Source organism: Lactuca saligna, chromosome 4, assembly GCF_052625555.1.
Source record: "Lactuca saligna cultivar CGN05327 chromosome 4, ASM5262555v1, whole genome shotgun sequence".
Taxonomy (NCBI): Eukaryota; Viridiplantae; Streptophyta; class Magnoliopsida; order Asterales; family Asteraceae; genus Lactuca; species Lactuca saligna.
The window spans coordinates 299,447,979-299,464,464 of NC_136420.1; the positions used below are offsets into that span (position 1 = coordinate 299,447,979).

The 16,486-nt window shown below is 33.5% G+C and overlaps 1 long non-coding RNA gene across 1 annotated transcript; it reads left to right on the forward strand.

Annotated features, from left to right (window-relative positions):
- The first annotated feature begins 12,562 nt into the window (after positions 1-12,562).
- Positions 12,563-13,855, forward strand: LOC145043856 (uncharacterized). The gene is made up of 2 exons (XR_013681160.1): positions 12,563-13,557; positions 13,640-13,855. It is a non-coding gene; the product is annotated as an uncharacterized LOC145043856 (long non-coding RNA).
- Positions 13,856-16,486: the final 2,631 nt, after the last annotated feature.

The window sequence follows — 16,486 nt, forward strand, 5'->3', positions numbered from 1 at the left end:
AGTTATATTGAGTGTTATTAACGGTTATATAATAATAATAATAGTCAGACTAATTAATTTGCCGCGGTTATCGTTAGACTAAACCCTAGTGATATTGGTACTAGGTGTTATCAAAGGAAATTGTTTTGAGAGTATCGAAGCGCTGACCGAGTGCTGAGTCACCACCTTTCAGGTGAGTGCATAGTCCCTTTCATCTTACACATAGATATGAAGTATTTTAATATAATTACGTGTTGTGTGTGCATATTGTCTGAATACTTGCTGTCTATGTTGGGTGAAAGATTTTTATACATGTTTTAAATGATTTAAACTGTATATGTATTTTATATCTACAAAATGTGTTGGGTAAAACATGGGTAGATGTAATAATTGTTGTGTGACAAAATAAAATAATGAGAGGCCTCGTTATAGGTGTTCTTGATGATCTAGTCATCTAGCGGAGTATAGATGACAACCACAGACTATTCTAGACAGTCCAGTGGAACACTAGCAGGCTCGCAACCTGTAGGTGTTTATTCAAACTGTGTGTTTATTTGAAGTGTATGTTTATTCGAAGTGTGTGAACTGTGTGCTCACCACACTCCATCCCAATGATAGTCCTTTGACTAAGTCCCTTGTGTTAGATGTTTTAGGGACGTAATGTGAGGATAACGAGAATGAGTAATTGGGTTGATTGTTTGATGTTTAAAAATAATAACTATATTATTGTGGGTTGAAAACCGTATGTGCTCACCAGGTTTCCCAACCTGACCCACTCAGTTTATTTATATCACAGGTGTTGATATGAAGTGACATTACACTGAGAGATTTAAAGAGATGTAAATCACTAGTGTAAATAATTGTAAGTTCTGTTTATGCTTATGTTTCTGTATTAACGATGACATCCCAAATGTTTTAAAATGAAATGAATACGTTCCTTCGAAAATGTTTTAATAACGTATTTACCATGTTTTTCTGGGAACAAATTCCGCAACATTTTTGTAAAATGAAGTACTCTGATTTTTATAAAGCATAAACAAAATCGGTCTTTTCTGGCCGTGATTTTGGGGATGTCACATTAACTGACTTTTGAAAGCCCATCACATCCCAACTACTGTGTCACACCCCAAAACCGATAACGGCGGAATACGTTTCGGGGTGGAGGACGTAGTCTACAGTATCATTACAATTGCATAATAGTAAAAGCAAGAAACATACAACCATTTCATTTACATAGTGAGTGTATTTACAAGTGTGTTTTGTAATGTTCAACAAACACCAAAAGTAAACCAAAAATAAGAGATGGGTCTTGCATGCTCTATCTTCTCCAAAAATGTTGCATTCGTACCTGTCTATCTTTGACCTGAGGATACAAGTTATTTTGAAAAGAATATCAGCATAAAGCTGGTGAGTTCGTAAGAGTTTAGTGTGAGTTCTTGTATAAAAAGCATTAGAACCAATAGTATGAAAAGCTGAAATTTACAGTCATAAGTAGTAGTAAAACCTAGAAAATCCTATATTTTCCAGAAATGTATAGTAAGTGAAATCCTTTAAGAAATATGTCATTTTCATCTTTGATAACCATTTATCGTGGAAGTATAATAGTGACTCACCAATAAGTAATGCAATATGGTAAGTTATACTTGAAGTAAATAATAGTGGTGCAACTTTCTTTAGTATTAGATACTTGTTTACTTCGGGATATTAACTTTATTTTTTGTTTAGTATTTTAGTGCGGATATAGTGTATTTCATGTATGTTACCAATAGTGTGAGTAATAGCGGACCCCATGACCTTCCTGGTCATGCACAGTGTAGTGGAGTAGAGGCATCCCTGGATCTGTGCGGCTCGGACTGAAGTTAACAGTCGGGATGTAATAGCGTCTGCCCCGTATAGATCTATACATATAGCGTCGTCTTCCTATCGGAAAACTTCGGGTGTAGTGCGTAGTGAATAGAGTATCTCGTAGTGGGTTAATGTGTTATCTCATGATTAGTGCTTTTCTCTTGTATTATAGTGTAGTCGTCTTTTGTATAACTCATATTGTATTCTCTTATTAGTGTATAGTTTCATAATAGAGAGTGTTATAGTGATGTAGAGTAGTAGCTAAAGCGAGTAATAGAGGCCTTAACTATACCTATTATAGTTAACTTAGGGTGTATGATCCTTGTTAGGTTAGTGATTTAGGCATCTAATGAAATAAGAAATACTCGTAATCCAAACTAATATACAAGATATATAACTAAGAAATCAACGACAGTCGGACGGATAACCACTACCCTAAGCCCACAATCAAACAAGAACAGCAAATAAGGCGAGCTATCGGTCCTAAGTCCTTCAAGTCTTACTTATGTAAATATATCAGTGTGGTTAACTTTTATAAGAATATTTGTTAAATAAAAGTATTTTAAAAAAGAAACATTTTAAAAACTTGTTTGTTTATCCAAAATAGTTTTGAAAACGAATAATCTATTTATAAGGCATAGCGGTAAATCACATGTGATTTGAACTATGGGTAGTGAATCACATGTGATTAACTTCTGTAACATTAATAATTGTCTTGTATAACTTTCCATAACATGTATAATCAACTTGTATCCCCCCCTAAAACATATAAAACATTTGAAAGGTTCATTAAAAGGGTATGAACTCACCTGAATTCGCGTAAATCGGGTGAATCGGGTAAATCGGGTAAAAGTGTCGGTTGAGCGTTTTGTTCCAAATAATGACTTGTGCACCTTTTAGGACCCTAATGTCATATGAAATATGTATTTTACAAGAAATTAATCATTTTATACTTTCCATTTAAGTATCTAGGCATTCTAGCATCAATTCGGGGTTTTAGGGCCTAAAAGGGGTTCCCGGGAGTGGTACAAGGCCAAGAGGGGTTTACGGGGAAGTCCATGAGTTCACTCCCTTGGAGTTTACGGTCCAAAGGCCACTCCTTGGGAGTTTACGGCCGTAATCCCCCTAGGCTTGGCCGTAAACTCATGTGGTCCTCCAAAATTGCAAGTTAAGGCCTTATTGCACTTGTCAAATTTTCTAGCAAGTGTCTTGAACAAATTTGGAGGGTTTAAACCCTAATTTTGGGGCATTTTGGGGAGTTTATGGTCCAGGATTGTGCTTGATCCGTAAACTCCATTTTTTTCTTCAAAATGGCATGTTAAATGGTCCAAAACACTCTCCTACACCTTAGATAAATTTATGAAGGCCTTAGGTGGGGTTTTAGGGACTTTTTGGCAACATTTTTGGGTGTTTACGGCCCAAGACTATTCTTGGCTGTAAACTCCTCTTTTGTCCCTAATTTGTGTTGTTTAATGGCCTTAAACATTTCCAAGGTTCATAGCTAATTTACTCCATGCCCTAGATGAGTTTTTGGAACATTTATCAAGGGTTTTTGGGTGTTTACGGCCTAAGCATAAGCTTGGGCCGTAAACTCCTTTTTAGGCTTCAATTTCTTATGATTTCATGTCTAAACTCTCCTAGGTATATCCCTTAATTACTACACAAGCTTAAAGGAAGGAAAAATGGGGCTTTTGGCAAGGTTTTAGGTGTTTACAGCCTAAGGGGCTTCCTAGGCCGTAAACTCCATTTAATCCCCTAAATCTTATGATTTTTGGCCTCAAAATGTTATGAACTATGATTTGGACAAGATAGGGAAGAAACCCTTACGTTTGGAAGCCGGAATTCGCAGTTTTGGAGTCGGGTTCGGGTCTAGAGAGAGAAAGTAGTGAGAGAGAGTGAAGGAGTGGTAAAAGGCTTAAAAGTAGTGTTCATTTGCTTATATATGTCTCGGGTATTGCACCCGGTACACGGCTACTCGATGCTAAAGTTTAACGGGGTTAAAACTTTTTACCCGGGTGAAGTGGTTGGAAAGTAATATAACTCTACTTAGTTAAACGGGGTTAACATTTACAAGTTATAATTACTTATGATAATATCGGGACATATAAATAACTAGATATTTGTTTATTGACGACTCCAAACATTACAGAAAATAACATATAGTGACGCATTCCGTTAGTGAAGATGGGATTTGTAACGGCAATATATTTGGGGTTGTCACATACTGGTATGTCCAAAGCTATGCCCAAACCAAGGACCAATAACTTAAAACCCACTGACTGAGCGTATGCATCTGTACGTTGCGCGTACTTCTTGAATGGCTTGTACGCTGCGCGTACTAGCGTGTACCCCCAGCGTACTCTCATGTTAAGCCATCTTCTCCAAAATGACTTAATCCCTTAAGATAGAACGTCCAACTTATAGATATGAGTCTTGTGCTTCGTTCTAGTCCATAAAGTTGGTCACTTGGTGGCTTGCAACCCACAAAATGAGCCCAACACAAAAAAATGACAATGAACTTCCAAAGGAAAGGCTAGATCTATTACATGGCTTCATGAAAGCCTCAAAGCTTGCAACTTTACTGCTAAAGGGACTCATTGAGCTTCAAGGGTGGCAACCCTAAGCTCAAAATCGAAGTTGCATGGTCAAGATCAAATCTTTGGACCTAAGAAGGTCCAAATCTTCCAAAACCCTAGATCTAGACTTTGAGGAGGAAAGTTAGGAGCTTTATACCTCCTTTTGATGCCAAATGATGAGCTTAATCCAGATCCCTAAGCTCAAGGTACTCAAAGGCTTCTTCTCCAACCTCTCTTTCTCTTCTTCAAAGCTTTTCTTCACCAAAATGAGCTCAAAAGGTCAAACACACACAACAATGGAGTATGAGGCGTATTAGGGTTCTCTGAGGGTGATGGGGTTGATAGGAAGACCAAGGGTGGCTATAATGGGGTATTTATACGTCTTAAACCCTAAAAATAGGGTTTGGTATCTACTCATGGATGTTGCGCGTACGTGCGCGCACCCCGTATCTAAAGCATGCCTCTACGCCCCGCGTACTCCAAGACTACGCCCAGCGTACGTCTTATGGTCGGCCCAATTCCTTGGCCCTTTTTGCTTAAGTCCAATCCAATAGTCCTTTTATCTATATTCGACCCATCTATAATTTTAGGAAATAATTAATAATTAATACCTCAAAAGTCGATCGTTACACGAAGTCACGAAGGTCGGCGCACTGTATTGTATGAGTAGAATGTATGTTATTGTATAACTTTGAATGATGTGATCGCATGATTTATGTGTGGAGCTAATTTGGGCTCGAAGTCATTATGGAATCGGGGGTTTTGACACAGCTAATTGATGTTATTTGGGGTTGATACGAACTTGACAAAACCATGTGTTGTTATATTATGTGTATGTTGTATGTGGTATTTTGGGGAAGCTCACTAATCTTTGTGCCTACATTTATGTTTGTGTTTTCAGGTACTTCTGGTACAAAATGGAAGAGTCCGACATGACCACAACACATCCACCCATGTTCTGCATTTTCTCTAGGATTTGGATTTGTACTCTAATGATTTCTCTCATTTAACATACTTTGTTGAGTTTGTTATGAACACTTGGTGGTTTCCAATTAAATTAAAAATGAAATTTTTATCCATGTTTTTGGGACGTTACACTTTACGACAACATATATTTGTGGAAACCTACGAGAAGTGATGTTGAACATTGTATATGTCACACCCCCAAACCAAGGATGGCGGAAACGTCCGGGGGTGGAGGACTTCATGTATAGTATCATAACCACAATTTCAATAGTAATTTAAGCAAACACAACCAACATATATATAATTGAAAAAGTTACATCACTTGTATGAATTACATGTTTCAAAATCAATTACAATATGTTGTCAAAATATGAAAAGTTTGACGTCTTAACGTCCCATCCTCAAAAGCACTTGATTACCTGTTTAGTGTTTTCCTGAGAATACGAGTTGTTTAAAAAGTGTCAACACAAAGGTTGGTGAGTTCATAAGCTTTTATTAATAAACTTAGTAGAAGTCTATCACATGTAAATGTTGCGTTTGTGTCAGAAAAACCCGATATTTTCCTTGAAATCCGAAAAAAATGTAGCCTTATAACCAAAGACTAAAATGTATAAGAAATCCTCATTTCTTAGTAGAAATGTCGTGAGTTTAAAATGATATGGAAAGTAAATTTCTTAATCAACCTAAAACCTACTTCGGTTTTATGAAACCCCGTAAACTTTATGAATTGTTATCTCCCTAGGTGAGTCGCTATAATCATACTGTGACTATGTGAACCTGCCACAACGTTTCTCAGGCGTCGCGAAAATGAAATGACATTTGTCACCCGTAGACCTGCAGGTCCCACTGTAGATAGCAACAAGGTGTGGGGTGTCAAACCCAATATAGATCTATATACAAGTATCACGTTCTCCCTCAAGGAGATTTTGATTATAACTACCAGGAATTATATCCCGCACTCGGACGTACGGGGAGAGAGAGAGTCTCACAACATAGGTTAACAAGTTTACGTGAAATGTGTGTGGAAATAAATCTTTCTTGTATGAATGTACCCTTTTTGTACGAGTGTGTTGAGTGATGTATCATAAACTATACCTATTATAGTTTATCTAAAATGTATATAATATGTATGAATTCTTTTTATGGAATGTATTAGTGTTGTGAATTTATCCAACTATACTTTTTATAGTTACATAATACGTGTTCTAAATGAATGAATAATATTTAATATGAATAACTTAGTTTCAGTTCACAATGATAAACTAACAAGGAAACACATTCAAATATTAGAACTTATGATTATACACTTTGCTCAACATATTACAAAGTGTTATGATATTTACATGCTGTTGGCTAACTTTAGCAATTCTGCCCAGTTTTGTAAAAATCATAGAGAAATCATACGAAGTCGAAAACTAGATCCGTAAATTCTGAGAGTTCAAAAAATGTGTCTAGTTTACTCATAATTTTTATCATGATTTTTAATGACCTCCAACTTGGGTGAAAATGTCCATAATCACAGACTGGTCCGGATTGTTGTTTGAAATGATAGGCGGTTTTGTAAAAATCACCATAAATTGTAGAAAAATAGTATGGAGATGTGCAAGTAGTCATTTTAAAGCTACAAACTTGAACTATTTGCACCTTGTACAGTTTTGAAAACAAAAATGTTTAAGATGCCCAAAACAGTCCGTGAATGGAGTTGAACTTTTCTGATGAAGGCTGTTAGAAAATTTTAATTATGTTCTTAGTGTTTTAACTTGTATCCCCCCATGGAAACTTGAGAAAACATGAAAATGTAGGGGTATGAACTCACCTTAAGTGATTTCAGTAGGTAAGTGTTGAAGAAGATAAGTGTTCAACCCAAGAACACTTGAAGAATCACTTGAAGATTCGAAGATCTAACACAATTATGAGAGAGTTTGTCTAAGATATCCATGATTTGAGTGGAAATAATTGAGATAATCATAAAGAGAATGGATTATGCTTACCAAATATGGAGGAAAAACTCAAGATCAGCCCTTGAATCTCGAATTTCTAGAGAGAGAAAGTGAGAGAGGAAAGAGTTTGATCTTCTTGTGAAATGAGAGCAAATGAGAGAAGTGAGGAGAGAGGATGAATATTCAGCACTCAAAAACGTGGGAAAGAGGGATAATTGAGTGGAAAAGACATTGATGTGACCTAGGTAAGGTGGGGGGTGTGTGGCTGGTCATAGAGTGGGTGTGGGAGTGGTTGCTTGTGTTAGAAGGTAAAGCAAAGTCAACACTCCACCTCTTTGTACTTTACCCACTTGCTTTCATTATTTAAATAAAGATTTTTATGAAAATATGATTAAATTGTGAATATTTAGGGTTTATTATGTTAAAATATGATTTTGGGTGAAATTCCCACGTTAAAATAATTAAAAACGGGCCTTAAACGCAAAACTACGCGAAAACCGGAAGAAAATGAGTTCCCAGCGAGACCTCTCGGTCCTAGGCCGAGACCCGGTCCACGCTGAGGACTGTAGCTGGAAACAAACAGAGGGAAACGAAAGGGGCGAGTCAGACGCGAGAAGCGATGGGCGAGGGTTCGGTCCGAAGGGTCAGTGGGGTTCGGTTCGGGAATAAGAGGCGAGAATGTCAGAACCGAACGTACTGTAGTGAACAGTAGTGAACAGTACCTTCGGTTCGGTTGGTGAACAGTACCTTCGGTTCGGTTCCTCTTGAGCAGGGTTCGGTTTCGGTTAGTGGTGAACAGTACCTTCGGGTTCGGCTCAGGAGGGTTCGGTTCGGCATCAGGAGGTTTCGGTTCGGCTCAGGAGGGTTCGGTTTGGCATCAGGAGGGTTCGGTTCGGCATCAGGAGGTTTCGGTTTGGCTCCTCTTGCTCTCAGTCCCTAAGAGGACCTTCGGGTCCTAAGAAGCTTCTCTCTTGGTTTCGGTTCCTAATGTCTATTTTTCTCGTTTTTACCCCGTTTTAAGCTGTTTTTGACACGGTCAAGCGTCGGAATGACCCGAATGATTCTAAAAAGTTACGGGAACTATTTGAGAGAGATTCGGGAGAGATTTCGCATACTTGGAGAGATTTGGGAGAGATTTGACATTCTTGGAGAGATTTCTCATAATAGATATTTGCGAGAGTTTTCACATACTTAGAGGGATTTGGGAGAGATTTGACATTCTTGGAGAGATTTCTAATACAGAGAGATATTTGAGAGAGATTTCGCATACTTGGAGAGATTTGGGAGAGATTTGACATTCTTGGAGAGATTTCTCATACAAAGAGATATTTGCGAGAGTTTTCACATACTTAGAGGGATTTGGGAGAGATTTGACATTCTTGGAGAGATTTCTAATACAGAGAGATATTTGAGAGAGATTTCGCATACTTGGAGAGATTTGGGAGAGGTTTGACATAGAGAGAGATAGTGTGGAAACGATTGAGAGAGGTTTCATGTGGGATAGTTGTGAGCGTCCGGCATCGAAATGTATGGTTCGTGAACCCTGTTAAGCCTTGTTTAAGGATCTTACACACTCCCGATGAGTATGCAACATTGTTTTATCGTTCTAGTTCATCGATTAGAACTAGGGTTTAGGAAATTTTTAACACAAGACTTTTCTCAAGTGAAGTTTTCCCATTAATATAGCAAGTTATACAGTATGAACATAACACAAACCCTAATACACAAGGTTTAATCGAGTTGATCGGTCTTGACTTGATGATTTGACTTGACTCAAGATTGACGATTGTCACATTGTATGATGCACATAAATTTTAATGAGTGCTTAGAAGAATTGATTGCACACATTGAGCATGGTTGTCCGAATGTATGGTGAGCTCAATTTATTGGACGTGATCATGGAATCTCGACGATAATACTAAAAGTAATGGTGTCACAAGTTCTATGTTTTGGCATGCATATTTGGTGTTGCGGGGTCAAATAATGACATAAACGTTCTTAGTGAGTCATTGTTATTATCCTATGGAAAACACCTAACTTCTTGTTTTGAAGTAAATGAAAATCAATACAAGCATGAGTATTACCTTGTTGATGGAATATATCCCGAATACGATATATTTGTCAAAACATATGTATACACAAGATTAAAAATAAAACACTCAACTCGAGCATGATATCAGGAAAAGTTAATCAAGGTAACCTATACTTGTATCATATCACATAATATGATACTATAAGAAAAGGGTTGGGATATCTGTATGTATAATCTGAGCTATGCACTTTATTTGCATGAAAACTTTATACTTGGTAGCCTACCAATACTTCTCAAGAGTTATAGAAATACATAGCAACGAACACAAAATAATATTCCACAAGATTTGACGGACTACATACAAGATGCAAAATGTCAACAACGATGAGAAGGATGGCAACAACAAAGAGTAATTTTTATTATCTAATTTCTATTTTTTCTATATCAATGTAAAGTTTTTATTTTTATTTAATTTTATACTTTTATTTTTAATTAATATTAGCTTTATTAAATAATTAAAAAAATATGTGTAATATAACAGTATGTAGTGGTGAGTATTTCATAAGTAAAGAGATACTACGATTTCTCAATGATAATAAAGGTTTCTTCAATAAACTTTAGAATTTTCTTAAGATGCATAAACGAAACAGATGATATTGTCACATCCGAGAAACAAAACAAATCTACAGAAGTAATCGGAAGTTTTTGGAAAAAAAAGGTTTCTTTACATGATTGATGCGTAGGATGTACATAAGTGACGGTGATATAGGGTTGCTAACTTCATTAACAAAATAACAAGTAATAGGTTAAAATTAGGTTTATTTTGAAAAAAAAAAAAAAAAAAAAAAAAAGGTCTAAAACGAAAAAAAAAAAAAAAAAAAAAAAAAAAAAACAAATTTTAGGGTCTTGTATGGAATAAACCCACTTTACCTAGTGGTATCCGGTTTCATGACTGAAATAACAATGAAATGATAAAAGTTGTGTATTTTTTAAAACAAAAGTTTTAAGTATAAAACGGACTATGTCAAAATATAAAGTATTTTGGAATAATCCAATGTTTTAAGATTTTTGAGATAAAACAATCATAACATTTCAATATCTGTTGTTTACAAGATTTTAAATATGTATTTATTCCACACACTATGTCTTGTCTTGATATAATTTACAAGAGTTTGGAGTGTCGGTTCATTTACGAAAACGTTATTTAACAAAAATACATCAAATATAATTCGGATGCAATACCTCTTGTTAAATGCGGGTTATTTCCACAATGGTTAAGCATATATAACTTGTTAGTAATGAGTTTCAAACTTATATTTTAAATATTTTTTAGATTTGAGAAATTAAATATTATTCTATATTTTCTTCTTAAATATCATTTTTGTTAAATGACGATAAGTGTATAAAATTATTATTAATTTTATTATGTCATACATGTCAACATTTAACATGAATATAACTAGGAAGAAAATATAAAATGATAATTTCGTTTTAGATTTATAAAATTTTGAATGAAATTTTAGTTTTATGTTACTACTTACTACACAACGAAAATAATAAATGTGGATCATAAATCTCATATAAAAATTTCTCTTCAATAATTACATCGGTAACCTATTTCTTTGAAATGGTTAAAATACACTTAATTTGTTAATAGTATGTTTTAAATATGTAATTACACATTTAAGAGACAAAGGGTATATTCGTCAACAACATGTGAGATTTTTTAGAATTTTTTGTTCTTAGTTTAAAAAAAATCATTTGTAGTATGATTTTAAAACTTTTATGGTGAACTCATTCCAATAAAAAACTATTTTAAATATCTTTTAAGAATTTTTAGATTTTAGTTTTTTATATTTTTATATCTTTCAAAAACCTATAACCTTTTTTGCCAAAAAATTTATACAAATAAAAGTTATAGTTTTCATTTTTTCAGTTTTTGACAAACAACTAATTTTATCAAGGATATGTACTACAACTAGCTTTAGAAGTTTTTAACATTTAAGAAAAAACTCAAATAAATCAAATAAATGGAAAAAAACTCCGCTCAAGAGTACAAGTTAAATTTTTTTTTTTAATAAATCTCTTAGTACAAAGGTTATCACAAGTAGCTTTTGACACTTCTTATCTTTTATTTTTTATATTTATTTTATTTATACATCTCAAACATCTACAACTATTTTTGTTGATATTTTTAAACATCTACAACTATTTTTGTTGATATTTTTATACAAATAAAAAATATACTTCTCAACTTTCAACTATTCGTTTTTAGTATTATAACTTTGGATAATGTCATTAAGGCCCCACGGACTCTTAAGTTTTGTTTTAAAAGGTCACATGTTGTTTTGTTAGGGGCTTAAAGTCCATTATACCGTGTTAAAAATCCATTTTCAACAAAACAAATGGGGTTAATATGTCATCTTTTGTGTTAAAAATCCATTTTTAACAAAATAAATGGGGTTAATATGTCATCTTTTGTGTTAAAAATCCATTTTCAACAAAACAAATGGGGTTAATAGGTCATCTTTTGTCTAATCAACCAATGTTCTCTCTTTCACACATGCACACATTGTTTCAGGTGGCGATCGTATTGTTGTTTACAATCTTTCAAGCATCATGTATAAATTATCCGCATTCTTTCCTATATACTTCCTTTACCTGATCTCTCTTGACCTTAGCCTTAAATTATCATCATTTATCCAATCTTATCCTCTAAATGTCCTTTCTATTCACATCCTATCACTTTTTTTTCTAAGCCTTACATTTGGAGTTCTAATTTGTTAGCTCGTTTTCTAATTTGTTTAGATTACAAACTTAACATGGTAAAATAAACTCACTTCCAAAGTTCAAATCCTAGATTCGTCACTAGTCTTAAATACGCATGTATATCATATAAAAACTGATTACGAAAAAAAAAAAAAAAAGGGGGGGGGGGGGGGGGGGGGGGGGTGGTAAAGAGGTTTTGAGATGAGACTTGAGAATTATGTAACATTTGAGTGGACAAGCTAATATCGTTTGAGTATAAAGGTGCTTATGAAGATAAGCAATATGTTCATTTGGTTATAAAGGTTTGTCGAGAAGGACCACTTTTCTCAATATTAAAATTTTGAGAACATTTGTCCCGTCAAATATCCTAGACTAAAAAACATAAGAGTCATTTTAAAGCAAAATCCAAAAGTTCATATGACCTCAAATAGTCAAATAACATTATCTCTCTAATTTAAAGCTAGACAAAACAGCACAAATTGTCTCTGTGGTTAGCTGAAAACTATCATTTTTGTTCAAGAATGTTTGGATTAGCACAAGAGGTCCAAAAATTTCATTTTGTTGCAAGTTTGATCCAGTTTGCTTTAAACCTTTTTATAATGATGAATTCTCCCTTACTTTTTTTTTAAAAAAAAACTTTTTTAGCTTTTTCTATTTATTTAAATATATTTTTTTATTAAAAGAAAAATAAAAAAAGAAAGCTCTCTCTCTCTCTAATTTTAAGATCACATTTTCTTCTCTCCTTCTTTCTCACCGGAGACATCCATTAAAACCCTAATTAAAAACATGCAACAATCCAAAAAATACGACCATAACTTCGATTTTTATGATGGATATCAAGAAAATATGTGACTTTGTCGTGTGTCTCTCTGTCACTTTGCTTCTTCTTCATTAGTCGAGAAACACATACACACACAAATCGATTACAGTTCATTAGAGTTCAGTTCTAATCACACCTTAAAGGTCACAAGAGTTCATTTTGGGTTCGTTTTTGCTTCGATTTCAACAAGATGGCTGACCACATCCTGAATAGAGGTGGGAGGAGAAAGCTAGGGCATAGAGGTGGAGAGTTTTACGCTCTATGAAAACTGGAATCAGAGTGTGTGGTTTTGTCAGAACTTTTTGGATATGCTTCCGAAGACCGAGGATCCGGAGACGAAGAGGGAGGCAACAAAACCATAGTTATTCAGGTGACGACGACTTTCGATCGATTAGGGTTTTCTGTAGGTGACGAAAACTTTGAGATCAGAGGTTGGTGGTGGTGGAGAAGATGGGAATTGAAGACGATAACCCTAATCAGAGTTGGTTCTGTAATGGTGGTCTCTCCTCCTTTGGTCGTTCGTGGACAGATCGAGTGCTAGATCGTCTCATCTGACAGCGGTGCTAAATCGATTTTCCCCCTTTCTTCTTTGTTGGTTCTTTTTCTCCGGTAGCAGTAACAAGCTCAAAGGTGACAACAAATTTCAAATATATGGATTTTCGAGAAGGGTTTTCCAAATCAGAGGGTGTTGACTAGAAACCTTTGTTGTCAGGTGTGTTCTTGGATCTTGAGGGGTTTCGAAAAGGTTTTGGAGGTGGTTTCGGCAAGAATGGTGGTTGTGGCAGCAGTTCCGACAGGTGGCGGTGTTCATAGCTTCGTATGTTTCTTGAAAATTTGATTTGGGAATTGAGATGGTTTATTTCAAGAGTGAGTGTAAATCTAAACATTTGATTGTGTGGAATTTATTTATTTGTTTACTAGGTTATAACCCGTGGAAACCATAGGAGGTAAGTTAAAAAAAATTATACACCAAAAAAATTAATATCTGTAAAAAAGCATTTGATTGTGGATGGTAAGTAAGTATAACTTTATTTGATAAGTAAAATTAACATAAGAGTTTAACATAGATTTTGAAATACTTCCTTGAGCACAACATTGGAAGTTTTATTAGTCAAATTATCATCCTTATCTAAAATCAATAACTTTAATCCTTCTTTGCTCTTTACTATGGATAAAACAATATATAACTGACCATGTGAGGAAACCGGTTCTCACAAAAACAATCCAACCTTTTTCAACGATTGACCCTGACTTTTATTTATGGTCATAGCAAAACAAACCGCTATGGGAAATTGTCTCATTTTGAACTTGTATGGAATTTTGTTGTTTGAAGGAGTTAAAGACAACCTTGAAATAAAAACTCGATGTCAAATGTTACTTCCAGTTAAGACCACTGTTTCTATGACGCGGTTACCCAATGATACCACCTAAAATCTAGTACCATTACATAACCCATTTTTCTGGTCGATATTTCTTAGTAACATAATCGGAACACTGACCTTTAAAATCAACTTATGGTTTGGCAAACCGGATATTTTAAGTCCATTTAAAACATTAGGTGAATATAAACTCTCATCCAACTGATTGCGTATAAACTCTGTTTGGCAGATGCTATCTGAACTGATATATTCTTTTTCTTCTCCAAGAAACAGTGAAAGCAGACGATCGTTTATTTTTTGAACAACTTCATTTTTTTGGTGCAAGTATTGAACTTTCTTCAAAATATTTTGGATCGTTCAAGTTGTCAACATATATCATTATTCAAATTCAAATTTTGTAGCCATGTTGAGATTTCCAGGGAACAATATTTTTTGTAATGACATCTAAACAAAAACTAAAACCCAATAAAAAAAACAAAATTGAAAATCCAAGAGGAGGAGATATAATATTCAGATTTTTTGGGATGTTTTGAATTTGAATTAATATTTCCGGATGATATACATAGTTTCTGTTATATATATATATATATATATATATATATATATATATATATATATATATATATATATATATATATATATATATATATATATTCTATAAAGCATGTTTTTTTGTGAATTTTTGCAGAAAAATGAATGATGGACTCATAAACATACTAATGTTATGTAGGAAAGAACCATATATCATATATGAGAGCGTAGGATCTGATATTGAGTTTATTTATTAAGAAATCGAACCAGAAATAGATTAGTCAAGTAGGATGCGTCTCAACAAACAAATAAAAACTGAAAGTAGATTGGTATTAAAGTATTTTCAGAAAAATGTTAGAATTATTGGTTTATGAAGATATTGAAGATGAACTAACCCGATTTTTTATGATGTATCATCTGCAGAAAACGTATTGTTGAAGAAGAAAGCACAATCAAATTCAACAATTGGAGTGAAAGCTGAAGACGTAATATTGGAGTATTCGATATCTATCTATTAAAATTTGAATTCAAAATGCTGTTTTTTTGGGATTCTTTGAAATCTTTAAAAGGATTCAAAAAGATAAGATTTGTAACCAAAGATTTAGAACGTGAATTGATATTGTTTCCAAAAAATCATGTAAGTTGGATATTGAAACATTCAATAAGTTCATATAAATTCGGGATTTTATGTTAATAGATATCAAATTATTCTTTATTCTGATTCTAATGTAATAGATAGATATCGAATAATTATGATTTATTTTTGAATTTTTTTAACTTAATTGAAATTATAGGAAATTTTAATAAGATTACTCATGGCAAAGTGAGAAGGTAAAATAGGAACACATGTTTATTAGAGGAGGTAGATTTATTTTTTTAATCTAAATATTATAAAAATAAATAAAAAAATCATATTAATAAGAACAAATCCATCATTATAAAAAGTTTAAATCAAATTATACCAAACCTGCAACAAAATAAAAAATGTTAGTCCAAACCATTTTGTACAAAAATTATAATTTTCAGGTAACATTTGTACAATTTTGTTAAACTATCATATTAGTTTTGTTTTAAAACTATCATATTCCTACAATTTGCTAGTTTTTACAAACATAACCTAAAATAATAATAATAAAAAAGTAAAAATAAAAATAAAAAATATAAATAACCCGGGCGTGGGTGTATGGGACTATGGGGTGGAGATTCTATTGTCCATTTGTGGTCACCATTTCCATGAGATGATATAAAGATTCATTTTACTTTTACTCTTACGGGGCCCTATGCATATTGCATACACCTTTTTCTTTTTTATATACCTATAACTTTTTACGATTTATGTTATAATAGAAATCGTCAGGAATATGCTTAAATGCAAAAAAACTAAACTTAGTTTATTCAATATATATTTTTAATCATGTAATGTAATAACTTTATTTTATTATATAAAATATAATTGTGTTACATTAAATGGTAAAAATGTTAATTTTATTACATTAAATTAGAAAGAATATGTTAAATGAGTTAGTTAACGACGATGTATTGTTTTTGACAGTTAGTATGAATGCTCGAGCACAAGAACAAGATTAGTAATTTTCTTTTTATTAAAAGTTATGAAAACACTCGTTTTCTGCCTAACATGTGATTCATAA